The 12206-nt window shown below is 34.3% G+C and overlaps 1 protein-coding gene across 5 annotated transcripts in view; it reads right to left on the bottom strand.

Moving 5' to 3' along the window:
• Positions 1–12206, bottom strand: part of KIAA0825 (KIAA0825 ortholog) — a 252687-nt gene that overhangs the window by 48408 nt on the left and 192073 nt on the right. The gene's annotated exons all lie outside the window — the stretch shown is intronic.

Below are 12206 nucleotides of genomic sequence, written 5' to 3' on the forward strand. Positions count from 1 at the left end.
TACTAAAACCTCGTTTAGGTGTAAACTGAAATACTGCATTGCTGTTGTGACCACTGCAATGCTACATAACTCACATATTGGCGCAAGGGAACTAATCCTGCTTGTATGATAGCATCACTGGAACAAGCCATCTGTTTAAGCCTAGTAAAGAATCACTAGAATAGGTGACCAAATTTCAAGGTACAACTTAATCATCAATTCATTTCTGTTATCTCCTTCACAGGTCCCTTTCTCAGGAAGTTATATGCTGTATTTAACATGACATTAAAGATTGTAACCTCTTTCTATTGAAATTAAAAACAAGACCTGCAACAGTATTCCTAAAGACAGGACATATCAGTATGCGTTTTTTTAAAGGCAACAGGATCTACTGCCAAACCCACTTAATCAGCTGGGCATGAGCAGTGGGTATCTTCAAAAACTAATGAAAAAGCATTTTGCAGGTTATTTCCTGACACTATTTCACAAAATATAATTCAAGATATAACCTTCTTTACTGTACTAGAATGAACAACAATGCAGAGACTGATTCATCAGCTATTTCCTTTGGGGAATTATAGAATGTAATTGTTAAAAAAATGCAAGTTTTGTTTGAGAACATACAGCTCTCTTCATAAGTAACAATTTGCTAAAAGTGTACTCTAATACATTATGCATGTAAGCTTTAACTAATGAAATAAAACAAAATTGCACAAAAAATATGAAGACAGAAAAGGCAAGAGACCTGCTTCCTCATTGCTTCTACAAAGAAAATTGTGTTTAATTGTGAATTAACTTATAGCTCATTGCAACACACAAAATCATTCTCAATTAAAAAAAAAAAAAAGTATCATGAATATTTTCCTTTCATATTTTATTTTATTTTATTTTATTTTATTTTATTTTATTTTATTTTATTTTTCTTTCAGACTGTCATGTTCTGACTGTTCCAATACTTAAGTGAAAGTAACTGTATGCCTTTGACTTTCCAGGTCCATTTAATACCTAGAATTAACAAAATAAACATAAACACTAACTGTCTGAATAAATTTGAGATATCAGATATGATAGTCTGTGTGAACTAAATGGGAATGTATTTGCAATTTAAAATATAATTCATCATAATGAAAATGTAAAGTAGTAGTTCTGCTTTATTCAGTATGGCAGGTTAGGGATCCCTGTGAAGCAACACTGAAGCAAAGAGTAGATTAATAATTTAATTTGGTTCAGAACTGTACAAGTGAGGCACTGTGAGCTTTTATTCTGTAACCAGCTGCTGACCCTAATATGGATCAACCAATTAGATATCTCTATTTAACTGTTGGGTGACCCATCTAAAACTCACTAGGAATTTTCATTATAAACAAAACTCAGTGGCCTAAAAGAATCCCAGTTATCCCCCTGGTGGAGACAGTTGGTTTGATAGAAGCACACAAAGCAGCTCAGCAAACGAAAAAATTGCAAGATCATTTTAGGCTGCGTTCTGTGAAAGAACATCTTAATATAATGAGCCTTTTTTCGATATCCCTTGGCGAAGCATCAGCCCTCTCAGATAACCCCACACAAAGCAAATACCATTCGTCTGAAGTTACATTTGCTCCTTGTTATCACAACTTATGCCACTTAATTCATTATTCAACGAATTCACTTTCTTGTTTATTAGATGCAAGGTAGCCGCTCATCCCTAAAGGCCATGTATGCAAAAGACTGCTTGTAATCCTGTCACTTCAAACCTCTCTAGGCTTTTACATTGCTTCAGGAATTAGGAAGAAAGAAGCAAACAATTTAGATTTATTCATGCTGATATTAAATCTGTATATGATAAAAGAAATAAGAGAAATGTTACATAGCTAACTTAAAACCTATTGATCCAGATCAACAGAATACATTATTGACTGCATTTGTAAAAGCTAGCACATTCATTTCTGTAGAATAATAATAATAATACTAAAAAACTAGACTGCATCTTATGTCTTTAAAAGATCTGATTAAAAAATAAACAAGTATTTGTTTCTCACATTCATTCCTTCTACTGAAAAGGTATCTCAATGTCTTTCCTCAAGTGCATTTGATAAATTCAGTCTACTTTCACTACCAGAATTACCTGCTCAAGTGCATTCAGCTTGTAGTGAACATATTAAAATCAGCAATCAGATGCTATAGATATTAAATTCCAAAATGTTCCTAAAAGCCTTTGTTATACAACGGACTTTGAGATATATTGCAGCAGATTTTGGTAACTTATTGAATACACGTTCTTTAATGTTCTTGAATTCAGATTTTGCTAACGATATATTAAATAGATTTAAAAGTGCAAAATAAGAGCTTCAACTCTTTTCACACTACAGTAACAGTCATCGAGATGTTTCAATTTTACTCTGTAACCTTATGCTGTTAGAATCATTAAAATGCAAATGAATTACTGAATTAAACAGACTTTCAGTACACTGTTAGCACAATTAATATTGTATAAAATTATCTGCATAATTATACACACTAACATTTATATAAGGCACTGTAAAAAGTCACAAATCAGAAACTGGACGTAAATCTGGTAAGCGCTGTAGAACAGACTTCTACATATAAACATGTAATTGGTAGTTTACTGTTAGTGTTCTACGTGACTGCAAATAGGCTTCTACATTTCATATTTTAGATATTAAAATGTTAAAAAAAAATCTTAGTACATCAATCTCATGAGACACAGTAATGCACTGGTCACAAAAGTTCATAGCAATTATTTTCTTGTTATTAATTTGATTTTAAAATTCTAATTAGCGACCTAGCATGACACAAACATTGAAGGTAGTAACAACACCAAAACATCATTGCAGGTATACATCACAAAAACAAAAACAAAAAAAACACACACGCAGAAACCCACCATTAACAACAAACCCCCCCCCCCCCCCACCACCACCGAGTAACTCAAAAAAGCAGTTCGTTCATGGCTGATTATGATAAAATAACAACTGCTTTTTAATAAACTATTTCATAAGTACGCTGTGCTATGGATTGTTACTTTAAAAACATATGTATGTTTCTTAGTAATCCTCCTCTTATTACAGAATACATGCACTATGATCATGGGAATTCAGGAACTGATTCACCAGGATAATTAACCTTTTACTCTAGCGATATGGAAGTACAAGATGTATGCCTTATACTCAATTCAAAGATAGGCAAGCATAGATATCTTCATAAAATGTAATGCAAAAAATCAGTTGTTTTCTGTATGTCATGTAATACTGTCACTAGCTAGACTGTGTAGGAATCTGTATTCATGCTCACCTGACATTCTGAAACAATTCTGAAAAATTAGAAGTGAATAATAATGAAGGAAACTTTTCTGTTAATATACAGAGTCCTAACTTTATCCTTTATTGTGCAATGTTTGCATTTTTGCACGTGGGAGATTTTAAAAGTCACCCAGTGATTTTTATAGTGCAACCGTATGCTAGATAAAGATATTTAAGCTGTCAGTATAAACTGCTTCTGTTTTCATTTTGCATTTAATTTCAATGCCAGACTCAAGGCATAAATTTTTCATCACCTGCAATGCTATGAATAAAAGATTAAAAAAAGAACTGAGAAGAAATTCTAACACATGCGGTGCATGCAGCACATTGTGCAGACACACTGTGCATAACTAGATGTTTAATTTCCATCACTTTTTCCTACGTCAGGAACATTATTATTTGGGTTCATACATCATGCAGCTAATTTCCAACATTTCAGCTCTGCAGAATTCAAATTTATCTAGCTCTGGACAATAATCCATTCAACACCCTTGAAGTCTGGAGTTGATACACATATTGGTAAATTCACATACTATTTTCTTAACATTAAATAGAATATGTCTCTTGCCATCTAGTGTTGGCAAGTTAAGTACTATTAAAATATTTCAACAGAACATATTCTTGCCTTACTTCTTGAACTAGCAAATGATTAATCTTTTCCTAAGTTCAAAGAAGAATTACTAGAAATTTCCAAGCTAATTTCAATTTCTCATTAAGGATCACTTCACATTTTAAGCCGAAGGATGTGATCAATCCCATGAGGTGAAGTTATGGGCTCACTCTGACAGAATTTTTTATTTAGCACTTAAGAGTGTTTTTAGTAGCACTATGCATCTTCGGTTTTACTTTATTAACACTCAGAGGACCTGGGATGAAATTCTGTTTATCTCTCTGCAACAGCCTCTGCTGCATAAAGAAATGTGCTGTGGAATACACCTTTCTTAGTATTAATAGTAGTCTTTTATTTATCAGAAAATGCTTAAGATTCATAGTTTGACTTTTACCTGACAGCAAACTGTCAGATACACCATATATTCAGTCCCATCAAAGTTAAAAAGATGTTATTTGGCACCACATCTGAAAATGTACATCTGTATACTAATCTCCATATGCTGGAATTCATTTGAGAAAATAAATGGCACTGTACAATACTTAATTTTAATGTAATAATTTGTCAAAATACTCCTTACAAACTTAGCAAAATAACTTCAAACAAGGAACGGTGACGCATAAAGAAGCATAAAGAAGAACCTGCTCAAGGCAACGTAGTACTACTCCAGTCTGAGACCTTTCCAGACTGGGATGTGCACTTGTGATCTAAAAAAATAATTAATCAAAAAGACGCTTAATGGAAGGTAGCCGAATTGTTCTTTATAGTACTCAGAACTGGAAGGGGGAAACAAAGCAAAGTTGCTTGCTTGACTTGGAGCAAAGCAGGTGAAAGTCATCACAACTGAAGAACCGGGGCTGTATGTAAGTTGTCGTGAAAAGCTATTGCTAATGCTTCTACCAAGAGTTCAAGGAGATTAAAAAAATAATAATAATTAAAAAAGGTAGAAATAATATGAATATTGAACTACCGTCACATACACTGAAAAGTTATACTTTTATAATGGACTGAGGCATACTAGTGGAGCTGCATGATGACACTCACTTGCTCTCATTCTGTACTTTTTCTGAACAAACAAAATTAATTTCTGCATTCCAAGCTGGCAATGCACAAAAGCAAAATCGCACATTTATTTTTAATGGGGCAGCAGCAGTGGCAGTGATGTAGTTATTGGCAATTCATTTCTCAGTTTCTGGCATCAGCTCTGCAAGGTGCTAAGTTCTTCAGCCTTCATCCAACACAAATGTTTGCTTCCTTAACTCTACTTTTCAGTGGATGAGAGGCCATCACTTCAGGGGATTGTAGCTCGCTTCTAGTCAAATTTACCAAATGATAGTCAAGGTCTGCATCACCCTCAACACATCAGTCAGTTGGCAACAGCTAAATGTGAAAATGTGGTCTTTTTGGACGGTTCTGTACATTTTGCCTAACTGCCTTTTTAAACTTGATTTGTGAACTTATAGAAGATATTTATATATCTTTATATATCTTTATTTCTGATCTTATGGAAGATTTGCAATTAAGTTGCAAACTCATTTTTTAACTTTCTGGATGTGTATGAATAACCTGGATATGGTGACGATGAGCTTGCATGTACAGGAACACAAATACAAAAATACAGAAGTGATGTATTTCAAACACGCAAGGGAGTGTAGGATTCAAGAAATTAAAGTAACAGTGGAAACATGTATAAGAAAATATAAGAATCTGTCCTGTAAAAAAAATAATCTAAAATTGTCTGTAGTTCTTTACACCAGTGTTTTAAATCAATAGTGCTATGAAAATTAATTGGTAGTTAGAAGGCAACACACTTTTTTCCAAGTCTCATGCTGAGAGAAACAACTTCAGCATATGCTTCTGGATTGAAGATTCTTTCCAAAATTCACAGGCACTACTGGAATTCGGAAATGGGAGGGGGAGAGGAAAAGGTATTATAAAATGTTTATGAAAAGACGTGAGCAGTAGAAGGAAACAGATTAGTAGGCTCAAGGCACTTTCTATTTCAAATAATTTATTCCTTTGCACATACTTTTTATTTCCCCCCCAAAACAAGAATGTGTGGCATGACTTCTTCTCTCGATTCAGGTGTCAAGACCACTTAGAGAGTGTGAAACCCACCCACTTCAAAACAAAAGGTAAAGAGCTACTGCTGATTTTCCACCACATGCTACATTGCAGTTTGAGTTCTCCTGCAAAGGACGTTAAGAACATGAGACCTTAGCACATGTTCCCATGTTGAATGTTATCATGCATCTTTCCCAATTTTTGGTGTTGCTAACACACGTGTACTAATGACAAGCATCTTGATGCTTTTACAAGACAGTATGATGTAAAAGTTTGCCTAGGAACGTTATTTTAATCTTGCTTAAACAACTTTCAGTTACAAATTTTCTAAATATGAAGTTGGGGAAGTTTGCAATTTCAGTCACTTCTGAGTACTTTGCAAGGGTTCATTTTGGGTTAAGATATGACAGATTCATCTGTTTATAACCAGAATGATGTTGAATATTTGTGTGAAAATGATTGCAGATTATCATTTAATTACAGGACAAGCACTTAGTTCTAGGATTGCACAACATAATAAATGCACAAAACTGTGCTTTACTGCACTCATACACTTTTTACATCCCATTTTAAAATGGCCTACTTTAAAAAGACCTACTTTTAAGTTCCTAGGCTAAGCAGGATGACTTCAGGAGCCAGCCTGTTACCTGGTTATGGAGCAGAGACAGAACTTCATGGCAGGGGTGGAGCTCTGTTGTTTCGAAGTGAATATTTACTGTGCACTCATTTGGTTTGCATTCCTTTTCAGTTTTTACTTAGCCTTAGCACAAGTTCAGACAACTTCCAGGCTTTGAGACCAGTAGTATGTTTCAGCAAAAGAACAACTCCATTTATGAAGCTCCACCCTATGTCACCTCTAAGTTTTACTCAGAAGGGCTATATAAAGATAGACCACAACACATATTAATATATAATTACTGCTAATTTAAATTAATAACGTAAAAGTGCCACATAAGGTGCTAAGAAGTTTATAAAAATCATTTTTCAGTATTCTGAATCTGCTTGCCTACCTACAACTCAAAGATTTTCTTTCTTTCATAATACACTATAATATGGTTACAAGTGCATTGAAATTCATCTTGTTAGAATGGTAGTAATATATCCCACCAGGACTACTGTTCCTAGTAGCAATTTAAAATAATTATTGTGAGACTTGATGCTAGACATCAGGTTTGCAATAGAATTACAATGAGGGAAGTGTATTAGAGACAAAACATTGCTGGAAGAAAACTTCATAATGGCGCAATTTGGAACTAAGCCTCAATTTTACAGTAATAGATTCTCTTTATGATGGCACAAAGGAGTAAATGCACTTAGCAAATTTAAATCTATTATTAATCACACTTTGTGGATTGCAGAGCAGAAAGGAGAAAAGAAATTAGCTTTTTAAGTATGTTTCTTACATAAAACAAGTTCTACTATGAAGAACATTTTACAAAAATTTCCTTGTTATAGCTCAGAAATACAGCAAGTCTTCATAACTGCAGAGAGTTAGAGAGGTTCTAAAATCTTTCTAAAATAGTTTTGGATATCTTCATTTCAGATTAGAAGTTACTCAAGACTGTGTACTCCAAACCATCAAAACACTTTCACTTCTAGAAGCAAAATATCCAAGAAGAAAAGCAAAATAAATTTGATACTCACGCTTGCTTACTCTAATCACTCTCCTAAAACGGAGGGGTGCATTTGTAATATCCTTGCTTTCGTTACGTTATTTATAGCAAAGCAAGGTTTCCACAGTGGTTGATAGATGAGTTCACACTTTTACATACCATCGGATGTTTTCAAAAAAGTATTTCAGAGAAAGTAACAGAAAGTCACCCGATAAGGATTTTTCAAAGTTGTCATACAGTAGTGCAAAATGGTAACATTTCTTATGCCATCACTGTGAAAAACCCTAGTTTCTATAAATCACATTGCATTTTTTTTCTAACTTAAAAATAACAAATATTCAGTGCATCTTTTGTTTCATGAATCATGTTTTTGACAAAAACTGTTATATCAATGTGTTAGACTCCCCATTAAGGTTGGTGGGTTTTTTATTATCACAAGTTTGGCAGTTCAGTTGAAAATCAAACTCCTAATCCCAGCAGGAAGTAACAGGATATCAATATCTACCAAAACACCAGCATGTGATAGCAAATAGTCCTGTAAATGTTTATAATAACAAACAGTGGATTTAGAGCTACTTGGTAATTTAATTTTAATGTTAATAAATAAATATTTTGGAATAAACCTTTGTTAATAAATTTACATATATTAAATTTGAGAGGAAGGTTAAATTTATATTCACATACATTTTACATTGACCATTTAAGCTGTTTCTAAAATTAGTGTTGGGCAGAATATCTTGTGACGTTTAACTATTTCAGTTCCATGCATGCCCCAGCCCCATCCAGACAATAAACACATGCCCACATGTCAGCCTGCAAAGAACAGCAAGTTTCCAAATCTATTTTTAAATGAACTAGCTTGGATACCAGACACACTCTACTCTCTGCAGTACAAGCTTCATGCAGGCTAATTTACTCTGCTTCAGGAAGGGAAATTAGCCTGTGGGGAGCTCCAGACTGCTTAAGCTTCTAGTACCTGAGGTACCTCATTTATAATACCTCTATACTATTTTTGCTATCTTGCAGTCTGTAGCATAGGCATGCCTGGAGAAAGATTCTCACCTGGTCCTTGAGAATAAACTCAAGAAATGGTTCTGCGTCAATGCCTTAACATGAATGAACACACATTACCCCATATATCCCCCATCATTTTTTCGGGGGCGACAGAGGATCATCATACAGCCTGCAGAATTACATGTGATAACATTATGAACCGAAAGTTCAATTAGTCAAAATGGCTTTCTAAAAAAAGGAGAGGTGAAGACAAGCAAGCCTTTTCTTGTTTCCACCCCCATCTGCAGGAGCAGACATCACTTTAAAAAAAAAAAAAAAAAAAAGGGATAAATGAAAATATTTGATTTTTACCCATCCCCTAGAAGAGGTGGTATAACATTATTTGTCAAGTCTTGAGATAGTTCATCCTACCAAAATGAAGAAAAAATGTTTCCACTTTTCTTAAAGGAAAATTTTAAAGTAACAGGAAAAATCACACGTCTGAAGACTTAAAAATCATCACACAAACTAAAGAGAAGATGAACAACAACAACAACTACAAAAACATAAAATAAAAATAAAAATAAACATAAGTTAACATTATCTCTAGATAAATTCATGACTTTGTGGGACCTGACTCAAACTATGAATACTTGTCTTTGTTGTTATGGATTTTGAGAGCCCAACTTCATTTAAACCAAGCTATACAGCCAAAATTTTTGGGTATGTTAGAAATTCAGAAAGTTATCTCTTTACTACCTCTTCCTCCTTAAGACTACATGTAAATGTCAAATGATCATTTTCTTAAAAACAAACAAACAAATACAATCACTTCGTTAAATATCTGGCATTTAGCATTCCTAAAAGAATAAAATAATTCTTATCACCTTGCAAATGGTCATAAATACTTACATTAATTTCTCATGATCTTGAGATAACTTATATCTGACACACCTTGTTCAGAAGGCCTCCTAGTAATGTGTGAGTCAATTAAAACAGTTACATATTTCTACTCTCCGGGTTTCCTGTAAGAATACCACTATGAATCTATTGATTATCTTTGCCCTTACTCAGTCATCAGTACAGTTTACAGCACTTGCAATGATAATGCAGCTGTGTAATTATAAAGCTGTGCCTTATGGCTACTAGATGGAATATAGATGGAGATGGTCTGCAGTCCTGCAACAGTGTTTACATCATTAAAAGTCCATCCCCAAAGCACCCTTAAAAAATGCAGAGTTGACCACAGCTGGCACATGATGGTTCAAAGTCAGCCTGTAGTCAAGGATTACACCCATGCTGTGTGTCACACTGACTCCATGAAGCATCTCTTCATCAAAGGCATCAAAGAATGGCATTTCTCACAGACTCTCATTCTCTTCTTCTCTGAAATATTCAGCCCAATGATCAGAGGTCACCAAACTAAAATAGTTATTACAGAGAAAACAAAAGCCTGTCAGTTTCCCAGGATAATTCATGAATTACATAATGTTGTGGTAAAGAACAAGAAAAAAGAAAGAAAGAAAGAAAGAAAGAAAGAAAGAAAGAAAGAAAGAAAAAGAAAGAAAGAAAGAAAGAAAGAAAACAACCAGAAAATAAAATATATTGCAGCAATAGTTCTCAAGACTGATTAAAACAACTCTGATAGTACATGACTTTGTACATGACTTTAAACCCAACAGCACAATCTGAATAATAGTGGAAAAATGTTCCCATAATGTTCACCTGACAAAATCTGTTGATGCTTACTACATACTTAGAAGTCCATCTTAGAGAAATTCAAGACTACCAGTGCAATTGCAGATTTTGGGAAGCTGCTCTGAAGTTCCATATTTTTGTCTTTGAGAATGTATTGCCTCCAAAATAAGATAATCAGAACTATTTCTGTTTATACAGTGGCTACTATATTGCAGGTGTAGTTGCTCTGACTACATCCTCTAGACTATGCACATGGCAGCCCACAATATGTAAAAAGAAAAAGTATAAGTTAAATCTGGTTTAATAATTTATATTGGCTTAGCATATGTTGGTTCCACTTGAAATCTCCAACAATGTTTCAATGACAGCACAAATTTCTTTTCCGTAATTAAATAATCTTGGGGCAGGTCCAAATTATGTGAAGCAGAGAACCCCACAGAGCAATTTCTGCAGAAAATGTCAGAGGTATTAGACTCTATATCACTTAGACAAAGGGATATAATACATGCAAATTATTAATTTCTAACAGGACATTTTCTGTCTCCTATTATCACAGTTTCCAATTTTCAGTGTAAGAGTGCATCTGTAGACTTCCTGCAGCAACACGAGCCAGGCTAAAGGCAGGACAAGAGGCTCTGTCATGCTGAGTAATGCTCCCATATATATGAAAGCTGAAAACATCAAAAACAGACAGTAAAATAAATTTGGCTTACAGATGAAACAGCATAAAACTTGTTTTAACAGCCATTATATTTGTAAGCTTATGATGAGGAAAGATTAGTTTTGCTCCTAAGTGAACGTGACTGAAGAATGAAACCATGGCTACCTAGCTCAGCATTAGCAGATGACTTCACTCCTGAAGTTAAAAAAGATTTAAATATAAGCTCAGGGAAAGCTTTGCAGACTGTCACAGAGTAGCAGTTGTAAATACAACTCACTTTGCCCTCTTGTACATGTGAATAAAAAGCTATACAATAACTTCAACTGGCTGTTTATAACTTTAGAAAGAAAATCTGTCAATGGCTACCATGAAGCTCAAGGTCACAAGATAATGGAGGCTAATAGAACAGTAAAATTTTAAAATAGATATCACATGAATAAAAGAGCTGTAAGTGGAATACAAAGTACAAAATATGCTACACAGGACTACTGTGCTTAAGGACTTAAATGAACCACTGTCCACATATCCAGGAAGAAGCTTTCCCTAAAATCAGATTGTCCTTTCTCAAAGCCACATGATGGTGGCTCTGGCAAATACAGGGTCTTTGTCATGGTGGATCACTAACTAGCCTTCCCCTCTGACAATTCCACTAAAAATCTGAAATATTCCTGTTGTGTATTTTTGCATCTATTAAGCTACATAACTTTTTCATAACATCACCCATAAATATATCCACTATATTCTTCCTACTCTCATCTTCCTGTCTGTGATCAGCTTATTCTTCTCCAGAGTCTTTCCTACGTATGCTGCCACAACTATCTTCTTACAGGCCTTTTCTACTACTGAATACTCTTCTCTGGTATCTTTAGCCTGTATCTGCAAAGTCTTGTCTCTTCACATCTTTCACCTTCTTGTTCTTAAAGTTGCACAACTAATTTGAAAGTTTATTACCCTCAATATCCTTCCTTTGCTCCTCCTCTCATTCCTCACACTCAGTTTAGACCATTGCCTGTAAAAACATCCCCCTTGCTTATTTTCCTTTCTTTTGAGCTTCCTCTCCAATTGCCTGAACTTAGGCTTAAAATCTTACTGTCCCCTACAAGAAATCTCTCCCTCTTCTCAGACCCACCATTCTGTCAACTTGGTGACTACCCAGCTTTGTTATTTCAGCACATTCTAAATAATTCCTGTTCTTTCTTTTTTCCTTTTATTTATTTATTTATTTATTTATTTTTTCCCATCCAGATCTTTAGTCCTGACATATGCCGTTTTTACCCTCACCAAATTAT

This window comes from Oxyura jamaicensis, chromosome Z (genome assembly GCF_011077185.1).
Source record: "Oxyura jamaicensis isolate SHBP4307 breed ruddy duck chromosome Z, BPBGC_Ojam_1.0, whole genome shotgun sequence".
NCBI lineage: Eukaryota > Metazoa > Chordata > Aves > Anseriformes > Anatidae > Oxyura > Oxyura jamaicensis.